The 17,121-nt window shown below is 40.1% G+C and overlaps 1 long non-coding RNA gene across 1 annotated transcript in view; it reads left to right on the top strand.

The window, feature by feature from the left end:
- Positions 1-5,453: 5,453 nt before the first annotated feature.
- The window catches only part of LOC140077239 (uncharacterized), a 22,244-nt gene continuing 10,576 nt past the window's right edge, over positions 5,454-17,121 (top strand). The window contains exons 1-2 of the long non-coding RNA XR_011849741.1: positions 5,454-5,499; positions 11,563-11,721. This is a non-coding gene — a long non-coding RNA (uncharacterized lncRNA). The remainder of the gene's footprint in view (positions 5,500-11,562; positions 11,722-17,121) is intronic.

Below are 17,121 nucleotides of genomic sequence, written 5' to 3'. Positions count from 1 at the left end.
AGTACACAAGAACCATTTCAGGACCTTTGAAGGTCCCCCAAGGGTCCTGAAACCACAGATTGAAAGCAGAAGAAGGGACACGCCCACCATTCTCCAAGATGAATGATTCTAGTACCATATGTAGGGAGTGATTCCCGAGTTCTAGGGGCCATAATATTCATACAGCCCAACTGCTATGTTATGTATAACTATGCACACACATGCCACATATGCTCTCAAAACTTCAAATATGCAAATGAGGATGAGGTTCTTTGGGGGTCTAAGCGGTTCACCTCAGGGATCCTGCTCCATAGCAATAACAATAACCCTGATACTGCCCGGCATCATTCTCATCCTTCCCTTCCTTTTCATTCTTGCCTCCAGTGAGCTGTGGAGACGGAAATCCGAGGTGCTCTGCCAATGTCCTCCAAAGCCCTTTAATCATTTGCATATTTATAAATTGATTGAAGTTTTAGTATGGAAAAAGCAGGTGGTATGGGTGACGTGCGGGCATAGTTCTAAATAGCATAGCTGTTAGGTAAATCATTGTGACAGGGTGACGCAGTGGATGAGTGAGTAGCGCTTCTTCCTTGCAGCGGTGGGGTCCTGGGTTCGATTCCCACCCAAGTCAACTTCTGCATAGAGTTTTTTGTTCTCTCCGTGTTTGCATGGGTTTTCTCCGGGTCCTCCGGTTTCCTCCCACACTTCAAAACACACTGTTAGGTTGTTTAGATTGTGAGCCCCATGGGGACAGGGACCAATTTGACATGCTTTGTGCAGCGCTGCATAATCTGTGTGCGCTATATAAATAAAGAATTATTATTATTGTGATGGATGCCACCATTGTGCTCTAAAGGAGGAGTTGCTTTTCTTTTTCAGAAATGGAAATGGAATAACTTTATATTTAAGAAAGAATTCAGACGCTGTAAACTCTACATGCAAAATATATATTGGCAAGAAAAGGTCATACGTGTCGCCATGTGATGCTTCCCACAATGGTATGCATTTTCATTATTTACATGCAGATCCCCTTGAAGTTCTACGTCACTAAGTTAATAAGTTTGTCCTCCTTGAGCCTGTAGATCCGGTCCAAAAGCCTTAAAGGAAGGAAGTTATACAACTAAAAACAAGCTACTAGAAACCCGGAGCGAGCTTACAAACGCATTATGTTAAATGTCAAAATGTTGAAAACATGTTGTAGGCGGGAGGGCCCAGCCTTCATCCTCAGGACTGAAATCAATCCTCTGTCACACCCAGCAGGAGCATTTTATTACGAACAACAATTTGTTAAATCCCATGCCCTAGCCCTATCCCGCAAGTGAAAGTTCAACGCCATCGCTATTGCGGAATACGCACTGAATAGATATACAAATACTACAAAAGCTTTTTACATGTATTTGCAGACAAAGCTATTCCTTTCCTTTTGTATCGTGCTGAAAACAGGAAAGGTAAATAGTATTTTAGGTTTCCTGGCTTCAGTGGCAGCAGTAATCCTTCCTACGTCTTACCCTGACATCCTCCGAGCTGCTATGAGAACTTTTCATGATTATTACCTTCAGTTCAAAATTTACGCAGAATTACAAAAGGTTCAGGACTAGTGTTGAGCGAACCCGAGCCCAAGAAGTTTGAGACCCAGTTCGGCTCAACCGCCCCCACCCCCTTCCCCTTCCTTAAGCAGCACAAATCATGTTAACTTTTTGAATGCTGCTGCCAAACCTGCCAGTGTCATTTAAATAGTTAACACTTGCAATGTTACTGGTGGGGGTTTAGGTTTGGGTTCGGTACTCAGACACAAACAACTTTTTAAAATTTTGGTTTGGCCGAACTTCGTCGAACCAGAATTTTAACGGATGAGTTCATCACTATTTAGGAGCTTATTATTATTATTTATTATTATAATGCTCATGTGGGCAATGTTTGCTTCATGTGTTTTTCTATCTAACAAACAAACTCAACCTACATTGTTTGCTGCCCGAGAGTGGCATTAATCTATATGAGATTGGTGAAGGTAAAACACCTTCTGCTATGCTGCTATTACAAGAATACCCTTTTTCATTTAATAACACTGAATTATTTACCCCTCAACGACCGGCTGTAACTAACATGCCGACATCCCAGTGTAACACCCACGGTCTGAGTGGGCTCCAATCACAGGTGTTTAACTCTTTAAATGTCACAACCGCTGCATTTAAACTGCTTTCTGGGGGTCTTTCCCTCATGATGACCCCCCCTACACGCCGTCTTACATCAGACCCCAGAGCTGCCTGCAGGCAGTGCCTGTAAGATTGCATCTATTTTAAAGGCACAGTGTCAGCCTACCGTATGCATGGCCATAACAATATGGGTTACATACGGCCACATTCATTTCAATACGTCGAACCATTTATATTGCCGTTTTTGACACTGGAGTGTACGTACCGTATACTGGCCGTTTAAAAATATAGAGCATGTCCTATTTTCTCCCGTATTTCAGTTTTGTATGCCCTAAAAGTCTATGGGCATGTATAAAATACGGGTTAAATACGTGCTGCATACGGATGAAAAACGTCACGTATATACGGGCTCATACGGCCCGTAAATACAGGACTGGAGAAATCATACGGTCGTGTGAATGTAGCCTAAATTTGAGCAAAGATAAGAAAAACTATATAAATGAGGTATCACCGCGGTCAAAGTGAACCAGGGAATAAAGACAAAATAATATTTTTACGTTACGGTGAGCAAGGGAAAAAAAAGTGCTAAAAATCCAAAATAAAAATTGGTGATTTTGTTTGTGTCCCCCTTGAAATAGTTAATAAAATCTCATGAATAAGCTATGGACCCCCAAAATGAATTATCTATACATTGTATCTCATCCCGTAAATAATAAGCCCTCATATGTTTACATTAACAAAAAAAAATTAAAATTTATAGCTTGTACAATGTGACAATACAAATCTGCTGTGAATAGCGCTGCTGTTTCATCATTTACGGTAATTTATTATGAAACTGTCAGTTTTGGCCTAAATTAATGTATTTTCCAAAAAATTTCTAAATCTCACTTCCATATTATTTTAACCCATGTGAAACACTTAAAGGGTTAACAGACTTAATAGAAGTTGTTTTACATACGTTGAGGGGTGAACTTTCTATAGTGGGGTAATTTATGGGGTTTTACTATTATTTAGGCCTCTCAAAGTCACTTAAAGGCTGAGTTGTCCCTCAAAATGTGAGTTTTGGCAATTTTTATGAAAATGAGAAAAATCTCACCTAACGTTCTGCACCTCATAACATCCTAGAAAAATGATAGAACGCATAAAATATCATCCCAACATGAAGAAGATATTTTGTAAATGTTAATTATCTAGCTTTTTGGGTAGTTTTACTTCCTGTCTGGAAAGCAGAACATTTGAAACGTGGAAAATGAAAAATATTTACAAATTTTTGCCAAATGTTCACCTTTTTTCAGAACAAAACGCAAAACTTATCACTTAAATTTTACAAAGCGTCACGAGAAAACATTCTCAAAATCACCTGGATATGTTAAAGCGTTCCGAAGTTATAACCAATTATCGTGAAACATCTCAGATTTGAAAAATCAAGTCTGGTCTTTGAGCTGAAAACTAGTGTCGGTGATAAGGGGTTAAGGGGTGCAGATTTGAAAATGGGTCGATTGTATAGGGTTTTTTTAAATGCTAAATATTTAAAATGGTCAATTCTGAAATTACGGGAAAATGATATTCGATTTGTAAGCCGCGTGACATCAAAATAATTTGTCTAGCCATTTCAAAATTTATGAAAATATAAAGTAGACATATGGGAAATGTTATTCAGCAACTTATTGGTTTCATTTTTTGTAAATAAAAGCAAAACTTATCAGCCAAAACTTAGCACTAAAATGAAGTACAACATGTGGGGAAAAACAATCTCAGAATCGCTTTGATAAGTAACAGTGTTCAACAGTGTTATAACAGAGTTACAACCATACAAAGTGACGCAAGTCAGAATACAAAAAATGGGGCTGAGCCTTAAGCTACAAAAGGGCTATTTCTTCAAAGGGTTAACAATATTCAAAGAAACTTCATTTTCTCTATGTCATACACTTGCATCAACAGTGTTATTTTCATCTTCAAGCTAATAAAATAATCACATAATATTAGAGAGTTGGTAATATTTGATAACATATGATAAGTCTCAATACGAAGTGCATAACAAATGCTACAATTTTCCTTCTTGCGCTGTTGACATGCTGTATTTCACTTGCAGTTGTAGTGTTTCTATTACATGTAAGATTATATTTAGCTTTTTCGTTCTTATTTTAACCATAGAGAAAATAGAAATGTTGGCTATGTAATCCATTAACCTTTCCCCTGACGTTCACTGATAACATAGACAGCTCTCTGGGCTGTGCTTCTTTTAGGTAATATCCATGAAATTGGGATTTCACACACCATGTAGAGCGCCATCTTCACACTTTGATGAATAACCATGACACAAAGTGTTTTTATGCCAAACTTGTTTTTCTATAGAAAGACGAGCCTTAGAGTAACAAATGTAGACACAAATAACACCCTTTGAGTCTTGTGGCAGTCTCCACTTTGATTTTAAGTCTATGACTATTTGTTAAACACAGACACTAACTTTAGCAGGAAGTCACATTAAATTGTCTCTAAATAGGTTACTTAACCTCAACCTGTATTGGTTTTGGATTTTGATGGCCCAGATTCACATATTAAACTTGATAAATTTATTCATAATAATAATAGCCTTTATTGATATAGCACTATCATATTCCGTAGCACATTACAAATTATAGCGGACATATACAAATAAAATAATACATTAAAAACAGTCATGTGGAACAATAGGAATGAGGGCCTTGCTCACAAGAGCTTACAGTCTATATAGGAGGAGATTTATCAGAAGTGTCTGAGGTAAAACTGTTCTAGTTTCCCAGGGCAACCAATCAGAGGTCAGCTTTCATTTTCCCTCAGCTGTTGATAAAATAACAGCTGAGCTCTGATTGGTTTCCATGGGCAACTAGAATAGTTTTACCTCAGACACTGCTGATAAATTCCCCCCATTGTTTTTATGGTTGCTTCAATATGCTGATCATTTAGTTACATCCTGCTCCTACAGAAACCCCCGGAGCCATAAGCAAAGGGGGACATGACTTTGGCATGGGGGGACCTAGAATGCTGGAATTTTTAATGTAGTTGTATTCATTTAATATAGGTGGGTTCTGCTTTGAGAGGGCAGAGTATGTAGGGCATGGTGTACTGTGAGAGGGCAGAGTATGTAGGGCAGGGTGTACTGTGAGAGGGCAGAGTATGTAGGGCAGGGTGGTACTGTGAGAGGGCAGAGTATGTAGGACAGGGTGTACTCTGAGAGGGCAGAGTATGTAGTGTATAGGGTGTACTGTGAGAGAGGGGTGGGACCCAGCAGTAGATAGCACTTCCTGTCCTATGTCTCCCTTCCTCTTTCTCTCACCAGAGGACCATGGAGAAACATGTCTGCTGCTTGGGGGAGTATAATACTGAGGTTATATCACACTGTAGTCACCACACACATCATGTACTAGTGTAGAATCAGCTTCTACATCAAGTGCAGAAGGATTTTTACCTCAGAAATCACAATTAACACAGGAGTTTATGTAATAAACTCCTCATGCATATAATCCCAGTTATGTTATATATGGCAGACATGACGGTATGCCATCTTATTGCCTCATACACTGTGGATACGGTTGCTTAATGTTACTGGGGAGAAATATTTTTTAATATTATGTGAACATGCTGCAAGGGAGACCTGCTCCCAGTTACCTCACATAGTGCAGACATGGCGGAGCAGGTATCTGCTTCACACAGGGATTTCTATGGGATGTTTATTACCTCACACAGAGTTGATAGAGATGTTTTTCTATTGCATGGGAGCTTTCTGCAGTTCATATGTGCTCTTACAGCAGCCATGGCTGATACATCACAGATTACAGCAGACATGGCTGATACAACACATTACTGCAGCATCATGAGTCCTGGTGAGCTGGAGCTGGGTGATAGGAGAGAGGCTGAGGATAGATGTCACCATTACTGTGTTCTCTATGAGGAGCAGGTTGGGAAGGAGAGAGAGCATAGATCACATGAAACATGGAGCTGACATTTCCTATAACAACCACTTATAATCTTATCACCGTGTATATCAGTGTATGTGGCCTCCATCTTAGTCACTGACCATGAGGGATGCAGGTTATTGCCCCTCCCCTCCCTGAGTCTGGGGTCTGGTGCTATGTATATGACTTCCATCTCACTGTTGCTCTGTATTACATGCAGCCTTAGTTGATATAAAAAAAAAAGCTCTATAATATAAGACTACATGCATCCATGTACATATTACATAGGAGGTGGGTGGGATAGTAGTGAGGGGAGTACATGCACCCTCAGTATATATTACTGGAGAAGCTCTGTGGTATAAGACTACATGTGCTCATGTATATATTACATAGGTGGTTGATGGGGCAGTAGCGAGGGAAGGACATGCACCCTCAGTCTATATTTCTGGAGAAGCACTGTAGTATAAGCCTACATGTGCTCATGTATACACTACATAGGAGGTGGATGGGACAGTAGTGAGTGGAGTACATGCACCCTCAGTCTATATTATAGCAGAAGCTCTGTAGTGTAAGACTTCATGTACGCATGTATTATTATATAGGTGGTCTATGGGGCTGGACTGAAGGGAGTACATGAAACCTCAGTCCTTGGAGTTTCTGGGAAATGGTGGAGGGAGGGGATTTACCTTCAGTTGGTCTCTGACTTTAAATTATACAGATCATTTAGCCTTCCCCCCTGGGAGTGATGTTGGTATATTGTTACGATGTGGAAGTTGTGCTCCTCAACTGATGGTGTATGATTTACAAAAAAAACAATTGAATGTTATATTTTAAATTTATGTGGTATCTGTGGCGGGTAGAGGGTCCTCAGGGTTGGTATAAAATGACTTGGAAGGTGGAGTCAGAGGCGAGTGACACACCTCAAAAAATTTTGGCTGGTTTATTTCTGGTCAAGGCACACATGGGTATGGGGCTCTCACAGGGTGTTGTCCTTGGGGAGCCCGGGAGACGAGAGTAGCCACTGGTGGTGCCGCCGAGCCTGTGGTGGCGGCTGGCGGTAATGGAACATATTTTCCTGGTTTTGTGTGCCTGAACTTTTGGGGCCTAGAGGACGATCTACCTATATAAATATGTATATATTTATGGTTATATTTATATTTTAAATATGGCTCCCCATTTTGTTGTCACCTCTCAAGTTGGTAAGTTTTTTGGTTTGGCCTATTTTGCAGACCTTACTATCTAATTTAAATTTGAAATAATAATAATAATAATACTTTATATATATAGCGCAAAGAACTTGCCAAAGGGGTCCCTGTCCCATGGGGCTCACTATCTAGTCGGCCCACCATCAGTTAAACACAGATACGGAAACAAATGTCTCTTATGGTGGTTGGGTATATAAGAACAGGTGGGCATTGGCTGTCTGTATTCGGACCAGCAGGCTCATTATATATTATTACATTATGTTCTAAGACCTTGCTTATTAATGGTAATAGCCTGTAATCTAGCAAAACACATTTATTGTGCGGCCTCTGACGCATTTTGCAATTTGGGACAATGCTAAAAATATTTATATAACCACAAAAAAAATAAATAAATTAAATAAAAAAAAAAAATCATACCCCCTCCTCCCTGGGGGTAGCCATCACGGTTATGGACCCCTGGAGTGGAGAGGTAGCCATCACAGGTATGGCCCCCTGGAGTGGTAGGGTAGCCATCACGGGCATGGCCTCCTGGAGTGGAGGGGTAGCCATCACGGGCATGGCCCCCTGGAGTGGAGGGGTAGCCATCACGGGTATGGCCCTCGGTTCCTACAGATCCTGTTAATACATCCCTGGGGCTTGCATGTCACATGTTTGCAGAATAAATTGGGTCCTCTGAGCTAGGTGACACAGCCGGAAGAATGGTGCTGAATAAATTGGGTCCTCTGAGCTAGGTGACTTGCGGCCGGAGGAAGGGTGCCTTTCTCAGGTGTCCTTGGAAGCTGATGCAGGCACAGTGAACAATGCCAGCAGTAAGAGCGGGCAGCACCAAGGAGGTGCTGGTCCTGATCAAAACGCCATCCAGTATCGCCTTCAGCAGCTTGCACCCCATTATCTTCTTTATTTGGGATTTTTTGTCCATTTCATTTAGTGTATTGTGTTGTTTAAGTCTGCTACTACTGGAGTACTTCAGTGATTCATTTATTTCCTTCATAGTGTTGGTCCTAGGGGGTCCTTTTGCAGGATGCCAGTCACTATCGCATGACTGCACCTGCTACGTTTTCATCACGGAAGCAGTTGACCTGCTTTTTTCGTGTTTTAATTGTTTTTATATTGTCTGTCCATTTGATTTTCCTATGTGTGAATTTGAAATAAAGGATTCATTATTATATCTTAGCTACTTGACACATGCGTTTTTTCTAATTTTCATGTGCTATTTTGTTCATGTGTGTAGCACTATTTTGATGTGGTTACTGCATCGGGATTTGATTCCGTTCTGGACAAATTAATGTGGACAGCGACATCACTGGGCCCTCCCTCCTGCCGAGCGACATATGTGTATATGCTGCATCCGCTTTATCATAGCCGTCTATTGCCTCCGCTCTGCGCATACGTCACTCACACAGAGGCTACAGGATGAAATAACGTAGTTTGCTGCGTCTTTCCATCTTGCATTTTTTGGCATACAGGAGGAATAGTGAAATAGAGAAATGTGAACCCAGCCTTAGTTGTTTAGTGACTCCATGCAAACAATGTAAAACACGTGGTGTTGTTACTGATCGCACCTGTTTCAGTAGAAATGCCGATTTAATCGGCACAAGATCCTTTCTGTTCCAGTTGCATTGTGTTTCAAAACTGTATATATATATATAATGTATTTAAAGTACATATCTCAATCCCAATATCCCTTGTTTAGAAATTGAACTTTCCTTGATTGAGCACCTCTTGTCCATACAGCGTGAACCATATTCCATCTGTCAGGTCCCTCTTCCCTGCAGATTTCTCCTCTTGTTTCTCCAGGAGGGGCAGACTTCAAATGGTGATATCATCTGAACTGTGACACCTAATAACAAAGTCCTGATATCATTTTTAAGAGGAAATTCATAAGGATTGTGTTTCTAGATGCCACAGGCACAGATATATTTAACTGGATAACTTTAACTGGATATATCCAGTCCTGTGGCACCTGGTTTTATTAAAGGGAATATCTTTAAATGACACCAAAACTACCATAAGTTTTTTTTAATTGCCAAAGTTCAGATGACGTAGCTGTTTGTATCATGCCTTATTTTCAGGATAGGGCTTAGAATCCGTGTCTTTGACAACATAAATGTCACATTGTCATTACAGGTGTAAAAAATACTAGAAATATGGTTGTACAGTCAAATGTTTTGCATTGTTATCAATGTCCCATAAAGATCTACACTTTGGCTGACCACATAGCATGGATATTATACGGGTAGCATTTGACCAGCCAGTTATATGTCATACAATTCATACATCCGCTCTATTTATGAAACAAAAAGGTAGAAATATCTATTTCTAGGCTTCAACTGTCATCCAAAAACTTGACCTCTGCTTTAATTCTGCAAGAATATCCATGAAGACATAAGAAAGGAAGTCACTCTTGGCTGCCAGACCCATAAACATGATCTCATTTTCAGAGAATATATATTTTAAGAGATTGTTCATAAACAATGGTAGAGAATGTAAAAATTTTGCATTTGCACAAACTTCTATTGTTTGAAGGGAATTTAAAGGCAGCTTTACCCCACTAAGGCAAGAAAACCTTCAGATAGAATTCCCTCCTATATTCACCTATTTACCTATAGAAAAACTAAAATGGAAAAGTACGGAAAATCCAGAGGAGTCACAATTCCTCCAACACATTTCCAAAGCTTTCTTCATCAGTGACTCTCTTGACTGGTTGTTTGTGGGACTATTACTCTTCTATCAAATTATGGTCTCACACCAAGGATTTGAAACAGATGATGGCACCTACAGACAACGCCAATGCAAATCAATATGCAAATGAGCTGAAAAGAATTACCTTCTGTCTGGCTGCAGGGGTAGCGTGACCTCAGATGCCCCTATTTTGGGTTCTATAACAGATAGAACCATGGTGCTAATCTCATCACAAATATAAGAATTACAATTTTCAAAACATTGCAAACTGTCGTGAGCAGGGTGTGCCAGATTCATGAAATCATTATTTAACTTTTTTTGTGCAACTTTAACATAGAGCGTGTGACACAATTCCGTTGTGTTGCGGTAATAAATGTGGCGAGCGGTTCGATTGTGCTCCAGAACGCCCCTTTATGTGCAGAAATTTGGCACAAACCCTTTAAAATATATTGGTCATAATCGGAAATTAAATCTGCATTGCCCATTCTGAACTCAAATGCAGCTCATTTTACTTTGGAGATGATTTTTTTAGGTAAATAGATGACTTGTAACGTAATAGAGGGAAAGCTTTAACAACATTTTATATCCTACCCGAGGGGGCTGTTAGTTCAGTAGTGTAAAATCTTCTGACAACTAATTTTTATTTACAGGATAAGTGTGTGATTGTTGGTATCCACTATTCATTCCACTATGAATAGCACCTGACAGAGTGACATTACGCTTTGCTCTATGCAACTACATTAAAAATTCTATATTTCTGAAAATGTATTAAACATATTTACATGTACTATAAATAACAGATAGAGATCATGTAGCTGTATTGTGGATCTTTACATATCCGGATTAGAAATAATTTAATTCGCTTTGAATAATCTTTAGTCACCTTCTGCATAATATGTACAAATGTCACCTAAACATTTAGAGAACATAAAAGATAAAGTATATCTGGAAGTTATTCCTCTTTTATGGAGTGTTTATTTACTGTGCAGAGGTATTTATTCTTACGTGAAATTGCTTCTCGACTCGAGGGATCACTAAAAGGAGTAGAAAGTGATCCTGGTTAACGAAGCGAGTCTATGACTGAGAGGTGTGTAGTACTAGTAGTAATTACTGTGATGGTCACCAATAAAAGATGACCCCACTTAACACGGAAGTTGTTATAATTTCTATTGCTGTATCAACTAACATCCACAGCCCCCAATAGGGAAGAACTTTACAACAAACTTCAATAAGTCTTCTGTTTATAAGTAAATAAAAGAGTGCGGAAACCACATAGTTATACAGCCTTTTGCTGTTGTGTTTATTTTAGCATTGGCTACATGTCTCTATACCAAACCATCTTGACAATTTCAAAGACAAGAAAAACCCCTCGGAAGACTCAAGTTAACTATATGGCATAGGGTCTAGTGGATAATTTGGTGGTGCAAAATGAGCAGATAAGAGATAAAAACATACATTGCAGCACTCTCCGATGTCTAGAAATAATCTGTATTTATTCTGGAGTAGATATAAGGTTCTGTTTATCTTAACACTGGAATTGTGCACCAGTGTTTTCTTATTTGTATGTGGATTTCTTCTGCATATCATTGTGGTTTTCCTTCTCGTCAGGGCTCTTTCACATGAACGTAATGGATGCCGCATATCAGCCCGGAGCACATTTACTTACCCGTCCGAAGGAGTTCACAGGAAGTGCATTGTCCGATGATCATGCACTCTGCCGCCATTCACTCTGCCGCCCGATATCCAGCATGTGTCTCTTCCCTGCATGTAAGTGCTTGGTCTTGCAACACAATTTGAAAGTTAAATCCTGCGCTCAGTCCAAATCAGTCGACCCGTCCAACGGCACGCTCCCCCCCCCCCATTTCTGTAACATGAAAGCCAGCGCAACTGCGCCAAATCCAATCACGTGCGACACAATCCCCTGTTAAATAACTGTCACAGCCGCGCAAAACCCGTGGACGGCACCATGACCGTGCACGCCGAAATACAGGACATGTCTGATATTTCCTGTGTTATGACATCTGCCCTGCGTTACTCTCTGGATAGGGGAGGGGTGCACAGCGCTCATCCCTCTACAGTGTGTTGATGTCTGCCCACCTGGCCACAAACTATCGTTAAAGGGATTGTTTCGGAATTTAAAAAAAATTATATATGGCCAGGGGCATAAAAACAATGAATATGTTATATTCACTCTACCATTCACAACAGGAGTTTCAGGCTGTAGCTGGCGCAGCTGTTGGGTTGGGACAGCACTGTTGGCCTTAATATACAAACAGAGACCCAGCAGTGATGGGTGGGTGAATGGGAGCTCCAGAGGTCCAATGCAAAAGTAAAAACCACAGCACAGCACGGGTAAACTCAACCAAACGCGACGTTTCAATCACCATGTGATCTTTATCAATCATGGAAGCTCCAGAGAAGTATAGTTTTTATTGCCCTCAAAGCAATTCTTGGCAGGACATCCCCCTTAAATCTGACATATGTGACTGTTGTTTGTTGAACATTTCAACTAATCCATTCATCCATCGTAACATTGATGACACCACCGTGAAATTTGTCCCAGCTGAAGATTTTAAAACCAGTCCGCCCCTTAAGAGTATCAATATTATAATCGATGTAAGCACAGTGAAAATATTAACAGATAGATTAAAAAATTTATCACCATTTTATTTATCATATTTATTTTATTTTAACTCCAAATCCCTTTTTTGATTTGTGGTCATATACCAAATCCTTGTAATCCTTGTATCTCTCCATCTTGAAACATTTGCCCTCAGAAATATTTCTAAACATCTTCATCTTTCTTGTACTTTTGAAAGTTTTCTTTTTACCTAAGGATAACATAACCTTATGCACCATACTGTTGATCTGATAATAGGTCAAACAATTATCAATCAGTGTTTCGAAGATATTGTCTACTCAATGAGGCATGACTAAATATGTGACCTATGAGTCTGACTCTCTAAGGATTACAATGGAATCTGAGCCAAAAGGCCAAGCAAGTGAGTAACCATTGTATTAAGGATGTATTATAGGTCTTAGTTACTTGTGGTCCATTGTTGGTGCAATGAATTTTGACTTACTGGGGGTCATTTACTAAAGGCCCGATTCGCGTTTTCCCGACGTGTTACCCGAATATTTCCAATTTGCGCCAATTTCCCCTGAATTGCCCCGGGATTTTGGCACATGCGATCGGATTGTGGCGCATCGGCGCTGGCATGCACGCGACGGAAATCGGGGGCGTGGCCGAACGAAAACCCGACAGATTCGGAAAAAAGGTGCATTTAAAACAAAATGTGTCGCGGACCTTGCACTTACCTTCACTAGGAATAGGCCGGTGAACTTGAGCGCGTTCCGATACTTTTCAGCGCAGCAGCGCCACCTGGTGGACGTCGGAGGAACTACCTTAATGAATCCCAGCCGGACCCGAATCCACCGCAGAGAACTGGAAGCTGGATCGCGAATGGACCGGGTAAGTAAATCTGCCCCACTGAATGAAGACTGGGTTTTCTGTTCATGTTTGCTTCAATATCCCCAATAATGTTTTAGAGCATTACCTCAGCTTATTCTGTATTGCACTCACAAATGTATGGGGTGACTTGGTATGATGGCTAGGAAAAAGGACACATAGTCAAAGTAGATAAAACCAGTCTTAGTAGCAGACACATACACTTAAAGGACATCTGCCAGTGGATCACGGATAAACCAAGCACACTGACATACTTTGGTAACATTGTGTTGCCAACACGTCAATTAAACGCAAAGTAAATGCAATCTTACCTTAATGTGCAACATTACCTCTAAACGCAACCAAAGTGCCACGTGTGAACGTGGCTCCAGGGGCTCTACAAACACGTCATGGCAATTATAAAACTATCTTCTCCTACAAAGCTGAATGGCTCCTTCCCTTCTGTGCTTTGCCAAGTACCCTGACAGCGGGTTACATCCACATATGGGGGGTGTCCCCTTACTCGGAAAAAACTGCCCAATATATTCTTAGATGCATTTTCTACTTTAATTCAGTTAACGTGAGTAAATTTTGCGGCTAATTGAATGTACAGTATTAATGATAAATATTACTGAATTCCAAAGCTTTATTTTGTTTGAAGTTCTGTAAAATAATTACAATGGGGTGATATGTGGGGGTTTCTATTAACAGAACTTCCAAAACCGCTATAGAAATGAAATGATCCCTAAAATAATTTATTCTAAAATTTGAGAGAATGCTGTTCGATTTGTGATCTTTCTAGCGTCATAAGATAACAAAAGGACACTTCTAAAATTACGCCAACACAAACCTGAGATATGTTAAATGTTAATTTGGGTAGTAAAACTATCAGTTTGAAAAACATTTTGAAGTTTGAAAATAGCAAATTTTTTTCAAAACATTTACCAAATTCACCTTTTTTCATAAATAAATGTTATATAGGATTGTAGCTAGGATTTGAGAACAATGGGAGTCTCCTCCCACTGCTGTGCTGTCGGAACTCTGCTTTGTGTTGTCCCACAACCCCCTGCTCTGAGTGACTGCTTTAGTGTTAAACCCAATGACTGTTACAGCTGTAACTCAGAGCTTGAGGGTCGGGGCTGTAGTGCAGCTAATGTAGAGAGCACAGCAGTGTGAGGATATACTCCAGCCACAATTCTGCAGTAAAAATCTATTTCCATTAAACTCTTGAGCAGGTTTTCAGATAAACCAAAGTGACCCCATTCTACTTCACATTGTACTTCCCAGCACTCACTCTCAGAAGGACTCAGCAGTGTCAGTGTAAATCAATAGTATTCTACATGTTAGACAAAAGAATAACCATACACAATAGACAAAAAGGTGCTCAATTCAAAAATAGTTTGGGAGGATCTGATTTTTTTTATTAGACTTCCGTGTGAACAAAATACCAGCATCTTAAGTTTAGCTTAAATCCCAAGTGAGCAATGACTTCCTATTTTGTTGTGGTAACACCAGCTTTTCATAGAATGACAGAAAAAGAAGTTGTGAAGATTAATGTGAAGGGGTTGTTATCAGTAAAAAAGCTATAAAATTGTTTCATATAGTTGCATAGTTACAGAGGCCAGAAAATAAAACACATGTCCATGGGGATCAGCCATTCTCAGACTCAACCATTTGAGTGAAATTGTGGCAAATTCAAGGACTCACAATTTTTTTCCCCAATCTGCCACCTCTCCAGGCTATGCCAGGCAGGGCCTAGGGTAGAGATAAACTCTGGGACTTTCCCCTCCCCCTTGCTGAACCCACACCACATTTTTGAAAAGTGGCATGAAGGGGTACTGAGAAGAAAAGGCTGGGGACGCCCTGGTCTAGCAAAGGTTATAGCTGAATTCTACGCAAGGCAGGACATACAGTAATACAGTGCAACTTAAAATGACTTGGATATCAAAAACTTAACATATCTATTGTCCATTTTTTGCCCCAAAAAAGGATTCTAGTTTGGTTTATGTGAAATGGTGTTGGATTGCAAAGAAGGAATCCCCCGCCACTTCGTCTCTTGCAAATAACTAGTATTTTATTGGAGCATTTCGAGATAACCTTTCTCAGTCATAGGGGCACATGTATTATGGCATCTGCTGCGGATCATTTATAATGAGTTTGCGCCAGAAAGAACAGATGTTTCTGACTATCCCGACACCTCCGTCCTTTTTTGGCGCAAGTGGGCGTTTCCACATTATCCTCCACATTTATGTGTATTTTGTTGGCATTTTTAGGTGCAATTTTTGGCGCATGATAGACCAGGAAAAAATTGGTCAGATAGCAAAATTAAGGCGCAGTCCATGTAAGATTTTGGCGCACAACTCATTGATGTCGGCATTTTTATGGCACCTGACTGATCAGTTCCGTCAACCCATTAATCACTAACAGCCTATCCCCACTTAAAGGGGTATTCTCGTCTGGGCATTCACATTCAGTTTGATAAACCTTCCATATATAAACATTTCTTCAATTAGATGTTATTAAAAAAAATGTTCCTATGTGAAGATAATTTCTCATAAAAGTAGGCATATGGTCCTTTAGAAACGAGATAGCTTCCTCGGATACGGCCACGTCTGCTGGAGGGATTTCACAAATAAACAAAAAGGTTTTTGCATATGAAATGTCCGGGAGTTACTGCATGTCGCACAGCCGTCCTGTGGTGATGATTGCTGAATCCAGGTGGTCCAGCAGGGCTCCATACCGCATGTCTGGCCACTGCTGCCAAAATGTGACGTGGTCGTAACCGAGGAAGCCATCTGGCTTCTAAGGGACAACATGACTACATTAATGAGAAATTATCTTCACACAGGAACATTTTTTTTAATAACATCCAATTGAAGAAATGTTTATATATGGAAGATTAGTGAAACTGAATATGAATGCCCAGACGAGAATGCCCCTTTAAATACATTGGGTTATGCTTTGCAAAGACTGATCTCCGATGCCGACAGATGTGCTTGCGCCACAATTAGTAAATCCCCCCCATAGTCTAGTGGTTAGCTCGAAATGCGTCAGTCTGTTATGTGAATTACTTGTGGATCTTATGGCTCCAATAAAATATTGATTATTTGCAAGAGATGAAGTCCTGGTGGATTACTTCTTTGTGTTTCTACGTGACTGCCTCTCTGGTGAGACTATCACAGCTGATTTTAAGCCGCAATCGGAGGTACAACTCTGTTAACGCATGGTGTTGGATTGGGTATGGGTCTCCCACACGTAGTGATCTTGTGGTAGACACTCCATCCATAATTTCCCACTAAAAGATGTATCATCAATAAAATATAATAATCCATGATATTTGCAAATCATTCTATAAGAATAAAACCATAGTTTCAAGTGATTTTCTCAATTTACTTTGAAATTGATTTCTTTTCTGCTGAATTTTTGGGCCCATTATAAAGTGTTAGAGGCTGGACCCACAGAGGGATACTCAGTGGGGCCAGTCTAAAGTTGGGTCTAGGACGATGTGTGTCGGGGATAGTGTTTCTGTAGATGGCGGCAACATGTCCCCCAGGACAAACTAACCAACCTTACCAGAACAAACAATCTATTAGGAAACTGAGGTTGCACAAAAAGGTATTCAGACAGTAACATAATAGCAGATTTATTCTTAGTCATAAATTAAGGTTCCATTGTAACCAAAGTCCTTTTTAAGGATTTACCATGCATGTCTATTTCTC

Source organism: Engystomops pustulosus, chromosome 1 (genome assembly GCF_040894005.1).
Source record: "Engystomops pustulosus chromosome 1, aEngPut4.maternal, whole genome shotgun sequence".
In the NCBI taxonomy this organism is placed as follows: domain Eukaryota; kingdom Metazoa; phylum Chordata; class Amphibia; order Anura; family Leptodactylidae; genus Engystomops; species Engystomops pustulosus.
This window is presented reverse-complemented; position numbering and strand designations above follow the sequence as displayed.